Below are 6,944 nucleotides of genomic sequence, written 5' to 3'. Positions count from 1 at the left end.
ATGATTTTTAAAAGAATATATACAGTTTTGATATATTAGATGGTAAAGATTTAATGTTTTTCTAGGAATATAGAAAATATGTCACCTATATATCTCTTTTTATCATTAGGTTCTAGTATTTATATATATTGTTTTTGATAACCGAAGGTATCCGGGCTGAAATCAAACCGACTAATTCTTTGGTGTTTGTCCATCGGCACCAGATAGACCCCGTTGTTGTTCGCAATGGAAATTAGATACTCGTGTTGCATAGCCACACAAGCCAGTAAATCAAAGTTTGGTAGGTTTTGAACCCGGTGTGCTTAGCACCTTTCCGAGCCCGCCGTACCACTCGACCACGCTTGTGTCGGTTCTGATACTTATTTCTAGGGATATCGTTCCATAGATTTAGTATATTCAATTAAAAAATGTTTAGAATTTGAGATCTAGAGTTTCGGTTTGAATCCTCTCAGGAAATTTGATACAAAAATTAATCTTTTTATTTATTTAAATGGTATATGGTTTATCTCTAAAATAATAATGAACATGCACTAAATTATTCTCATTTTATCTTAAGAAGAAATTAATGTTGTTTTTTACTCGTACTATTTGTTTGATTGACCTAATTCTAGAATTTGTTTTTAGCATTTACTAATTTATTAATCGATTATTTGGTATGTATCGAATTTTGTAAAGAAGAAACACTTTTTTTAGTTCTTATATGGTATATTTTGAATTTTCCCCATTAACCAGATTATATAATGAATGTTACACTCTCTATATAGAAAAACATAAAATTATTTTTCCTAACTGTATCATTCCATCTACTGCCTTATTCAATAAAAATCCACATATTCTTAGCATTTTGAATATGTAATTATATTTCTGTTCAATATAGAACTCTTTTTGAGGATGAAAACCGATTTTGGTATTTAATATAGCAAATTTTATTTTTGTAGCTAGTGAACATGTCAAGACACGAACAAGTTTATTCAACAACACCAGTTCAATATTTATAGATACTTTTTAGCGGCAAGAAGACTGAGTGTATGGGGAACTGAAACGAGGAACAAAAACACAAAACAAGTATTTGTATTCATAGTGAAACAAAAGTACACGCAACATAGGCATAAACTTGGGGCAAAGCAGTGATAAGTTTTGCCCTTTGATGTTTTATTGGGAAGCAAAAGAAGTTTGAGCATAAACAAACAGACATGTCACCGACTGAAAACAAATGTTACACATGGTGATTGCATGAGGTTATTTCAAGGATCAACAATAGCAATGACAGTGTTTCTCACTTCCCTCAACAACGCCACTAACGACAGGAGGACTCCCGTATTTGGTTTTGCAACAGTTAAAGCAATCAGCATTTGTACCTAGGAACGGCACCGGTCCGCACTCGAAGCAAAATGTTTGAGCCTCGCTCTTGAGGATTTCTGCATGTTGACATAATCATCAGCGTAAGAATACTGAAATACAACTACAAAATACGATAGATAATTTTTTTCTTAAAATTACCGGTGGAAGCCACCAAGAGGACGAACAAGAGAACGGTGATGCTGACTGAGTTGATGTTCTTTGCCATTTCTTTCGGTTTTGCCTTGCTTTTTCTTAAACCTGGTGTTTTCTTTTTCTTGTCAATAAACTTATCTTTGGTGAGACATATCATATGTGTTGTTATCTATTTATAGTCAATATTCTGAAACTTTGTCATCATTGTATAATCAGTCCTCGTTTCTTTCTGGTTTGCCTAAGCTCATAGTGTCGCCAGAATTGTTCACTGCCTTATTTTCCATTACATATTATCTTACAAGTCTATCTATTTTTTAATGATGCCTCCGTTTTGAAATAATCAGCAAAAGAAAGGTCCTCGCTGTCTTTGTAGTGCATACTCATTTTATATGTTCATTGTTTCTTTAGGTTTAGCAAAATAATGATTAAAAGTGATATTGTTTTTGTGATCGGTAGACTCAGCAAGAATCTTTAGAACTTTTTAATCAGGTAATGAAAAAAATCTGGCTTCGTTATTCATTTATAAATAAAGGCTTATAAGACATTGCACCAATCATGGCAACACTATGTTGGTACTTTTGAGCATCTTCATTTAATATGCATTAATTTAATTTTTTTTCTCATCTTCTAGGGCTTTGTTTTCTCATGAGCTAAATATCTCTGGATAAACTTTCACATTTTCTGTTAATATAATAGTTATCCCCTTTAAACCAGTTAATTTCTTGCGTTTACAAACTAAAATTCGAGTGAAAAACCGGTATCAATCTAGTAAAAACGGGATTAAACCAATTGAAAAGAATCCCTAGATCTACACATAAAGAGAAGTCGTCTTCTAACGATCAACCGCCTACAAAGGCGGTTAAGCCCAGCATCCCAGACAAGCTACACCACCTCAGCAGAAACCCCGTAAGATGTCAAAAGAGCAACCGAATAAGTCACATGGCAAAATCACCTACACTTTTGACATGCCAGAACTAGCCCTCTTCCACATAAAACACTAGATCTGATAGTGTCTCATCTCCTCCGGCGTCCCGAAACCGAATATAAGCCAGAAAAACAACGAGATGGGAGATCTGACATAACCAGGACTGGCAGCTACTATCTCGTACGGCTTCGGTTCTTCCAAACCACTAAAAAAAAATTGGTCTCAGAAAGATAACTAATCAAACATGAGAAAACCAGTGAAGCTCCAGAAAAAAGAACAAAGAATTAAAAAGTACAATCCATCTCCGCCATCAACTCACGCACCGGCATTAGAGAGGCAAATGATGATTTGAAGAGAGAGAGGTCCTAGAGAGAGATGGAAGGGTTTGGCAACTTTTGTTTTTATCAGTAATAGCCTCTAATATTTATTTCTACTTATATGGCTCAGTATGACGAGTTTTAATGGAAAACTATATGTTCATACAATTTTGAATTTATGCTATGTTTTGGATTTACATATGATTTTTTTTAAAAACATATACAGTTTTGATATATTAGATGGTAAAGATTCAATGTTTGTCTAGGAATATAGGAAATATGTAACCTATATTTCTCTTTTTATCATTAGGTTTTAGTATTTATATATACTGTTTTTGATAACCGAGGGTACCGGGTGGAAATCAAATCAACTAATTCTTTTGTTATCTGTCCACCGGCGCCAGATAGACCCGGTTGTTCGCAAAAAAAATTAGATGCTCCTGCTGCATGGCCACACGAGCCGGTAAATCAGAGTCTGGTAGGTTTCGAACCCGGTGTGCTTAGCACCTTTCAGAGCCCGCCATACCACTCGACCACGCTTGTGTCGGTTCCGATACTTATTTCTAGTGACATCAGATTTAGTCTATTCAATTAAAAAATGTTTAAAATTTGAGATTTAGAGTTTCGTTTGAATATTCTCAGGAAATTTGATACAAAAATTATTCTTTTTGTTTATATAAATGGTATATTTGAGGTTCATCTCTAAAAATGATGAAGAACATGCATTTAATTATTCTTATTTTATCGTAAGAATTACTGGTGATTTCTACTCGTAGTTATTTTTTTGATTGACCTAATTCTAAATTTTTTTTTTGCATTTATTAATATATTAGTCGAACATTTGGTATGTACTGAATTTTGTAAAGAAGAAACAGTCTTTTTAATTCTTATATGGTAGATTTCGAATTTCCCCAATGAACTAAATTATATAATAAATGTTACACTTTCTATCTTGAAAAAGATAAAATTATTTTTCCTAACTGTATCATTCCATTTACTGCCTTATTCAATAAAAATCCACATATTCTTAGCATTTTTGAAAATATAATTCTCTTTCTGTTCACTATTGTACTCTTTTTGAGGATGAAAACAGATTTTGGTAATATGTATAGAAAATTTTATTTTCTAGCTAGTGAACATGTCAAAACAGAAACAAGTTTATACAACAAGACCAGTTCAATATTTATAGATACTTTTAGCGACAAGAAGACTGCGTATATGGAGAACTGAAACGAGGAACACAAACAAAAAACAAGTTTTTGTATTCATAATGAAACAAAAGTACACGCAACATAGGCATAAACTTGGGGCAAAGCAGTGATAAGTTTTGCCCTTTGATGTTTTATTGGGAAGCAAAAGAAGTTTGAGCATAAACAAACAGACATGTCACCGACTGAAAACAAATGTTACACATGGTGATTGCATGAGGTTATTTCAAGGATCAACAATAGCAATGACAGTGTTTCTCACTTCCCTCAACAACCCCACTAACGACTGGAGGACTCCCGTATTTGGTTTTGCAACAGTTAAAGCAATCAGCATTTGTACCTAGAAACGGCACCGGTCCGCACTCGAAGCAAAATGTTTGAGCCTTGCTCTTGAGGATTTCTGCATGTTGACATATTCATCAGCGTCAGGAAACTAAAATACAACTACAAAATGCGATAGATAATTTTTTTCTTAAAATCACCGGTGGAAGCCACCAAGAGGACGAACAAGAGAACGGTGATGCTGACTGAGTTGATGTTCTTTGCCATTTCTTTCGGTTTGGCTTTGCTTTTTCTTAAACCTGGTGTTTTCTTTTTCTTGTCAATAAACTTATCGTTGGTGAGAAATATCATATGTGTTGTTATCTATTTATAGTCAATATTCTGAAACTTTGTCATCATTGTGTAATCAGTCCTCGTTTCTTTCTGTTTTGCCCAAGTTCATAGTGTCGCCAGAATTGTTCACTGCCTTATTTTCCATTACATATTATCTTACAAGTCTATCTATTTTTTAATGATGCCTCCGTTTTAAAATAAACATTCAAAAGGAAGGTCGTCGCAGTCTTTGTAGTGTATACTCATTTTATATGTTCATTGTTTCTTTAGTTTTAGCTAAATAATGATTAGAAGTGATATTGTTTTTGTCATCGGTAGACTCAGCAAGAATCTTTCAGACTTTTTAATCAGGTAATGAAAAAAAATTGGCTTCGTTATTTATTAATAAATAAAGGCGTATAAGACATTGCACCAATCATGGCAACACTATGTTGGTACTTTTGAGCATCTTCATTTTATATGCATTAATTTAATTTTTTTTTCTCATCTGTTAGGGCTTTGGCTTCCCATGAGCTAAGTATCTCTGGATTGACTTTCACATGTTCTGTTAATATAATAGTTATCCCCTTTAAACCAGTTAATTTCTTGGGTTTACAAACTAAAATTCGAATTAAAAACCGGAATCAATTTAGTAAAACAAGATTAAACCACTTGAATAGAAACCCTAGATCTACATATAAAGAGAAGTCGTCTTCTTACCGCCTCGACCTAAAGCCCCTCCCTTTCCCCCCCACCGCTTACAAAGGTGGTTAAGCCCAGCATCCCCGACAAGCTACACCACCTCAGCAGCTACCCCATAAGACGTGGGGAGAGCAACCGAATAAGTCACATGGCAAAATTACCGACACTTTTGAGATGCCAGAACTAGCCCTCTTCCACATAAAACTCTAGATCTGATGGTGTCTCATCTCCTCAGATGTCCCGAAACAGATTATTAGCCAAAAAGAACCGAGATAGGAGAACTAACATAACAAGGATCGGCAGCCACTATGTCGTAGGCTTTTGTTCTTCCAAACTGCTAAAAATAAAAATGAAATTGGGCCTCTGAAACATAATCAATCAGACAAGAGAAAAGCAGTGAAACTCCAGCAAAAAGAACAAAGAATAAAAAAAGGAGAAGCCATTTCCACCATCGACTCACGCACCGGCACTAAAGAGGCAAATGACAATTTGAAGTGAGAGATAGAGCCTAGAGAGAAATGGAAGGGTTTGGCGACTTTCTTTTTATCAGTAATTGCCTCTAATGTTTATTTCTACTTATATGGCTCAGTTTGACGAGTTTTATTGAAAACTAAATTTTCATACAATTTTACAACTTATGCTATGTTTTGGAGTTGCATATGATTTTTAAAAGAATATATACAGTTTTGATATATTAGATGGTAAAGATTCAATGTTTTTCTAGGAATATAGAAAATATGTCACCTATATATCTCTTTTTATCATTAGGCTCTAGTATTTATATATATTGTTTTTTGATAATCGAAGGTATCCGGGTTGAAATCAAACCGACTAATTCTTTGGTCGTTTGTCCATCGGCACCAGATAGACCCGGTTGTTGTTCGCAATGGAAATTAGATACTCGTGTTGCATGGCCACACAAGCCGGTAAATCAGAGTTTGGTAGGTTTTGAACCCGGTGTGCTTAGCACCTTTCCGAGCCCGCCGTACCACTCGACCACGCTTGTGTCGGTTCTGATACTTATTTCTAGGGATATCGTTCCATCAGATTTAGTATATTCAATTAAAAATGTTTAGATTTTGAGATTTAGAATTTCGGTTTGAATCCTCTCAAGAAATTTGATACAAAAATTAATCTTTTTATTTATTTAAATGGTATATTTGAGGTTTTTCTCTAAAATAATGAAAACATGCACTAAATTATTCTCATTTTTTCTTAAGAAGCAATTAATGTTGTTTTCTACTCGTATTACTTTTTTGATTGACCTAATTCTAGAATTTGTTTTTAGCATTTACTAATTTACTAGGTTAAGACTCGCGCTTTGCGCGGGATGAACATTATATATATAAATTATTTTATATATTATATGTTTATAACATATTATGAAATAATAAATATACATTGAATAATTAAAAAGTCATTATCTACTACTTATATAATTAAATTGGTGCGAACATATAAATAAATTTTATAAATCAAAAAAATATTTTTCTATTTGATATGATATATAATTTAATTTAAATGATAGTAACATATATATGATATATTTTAATATTAATATTTATTAGATGATGCTTTTTGCTCATATTTTTTTTTATCATTTGTATATGTTATAGCAAAAAGTCTTGATAACAAAATTTTCACTGTGGGATTAATGGTTTAAGTAAATTATAATATTTCAAAAAATTTAGTTGTCAATATTTT

This window comes from Brassica rapa, chromosome A01 (genome assembly GCF_000309985.2).
Source record: "Brassica rapa cultivar Chiifu-401-42 chromosome A01, CAAS_Brap_v3.01, whole genome shotgun sequence".
Lineage (NCBI taxonomy): Eukaryota > Viridiplantae > Streptophyta > Magnoliopsida > Brassicales > Brassicaceae > Brassica > Brassica rapa.
The sequence above is the reverse complement of the archived record's forward strand: the minus strand, read 5'-3'. Positions refer to the sequence as shown.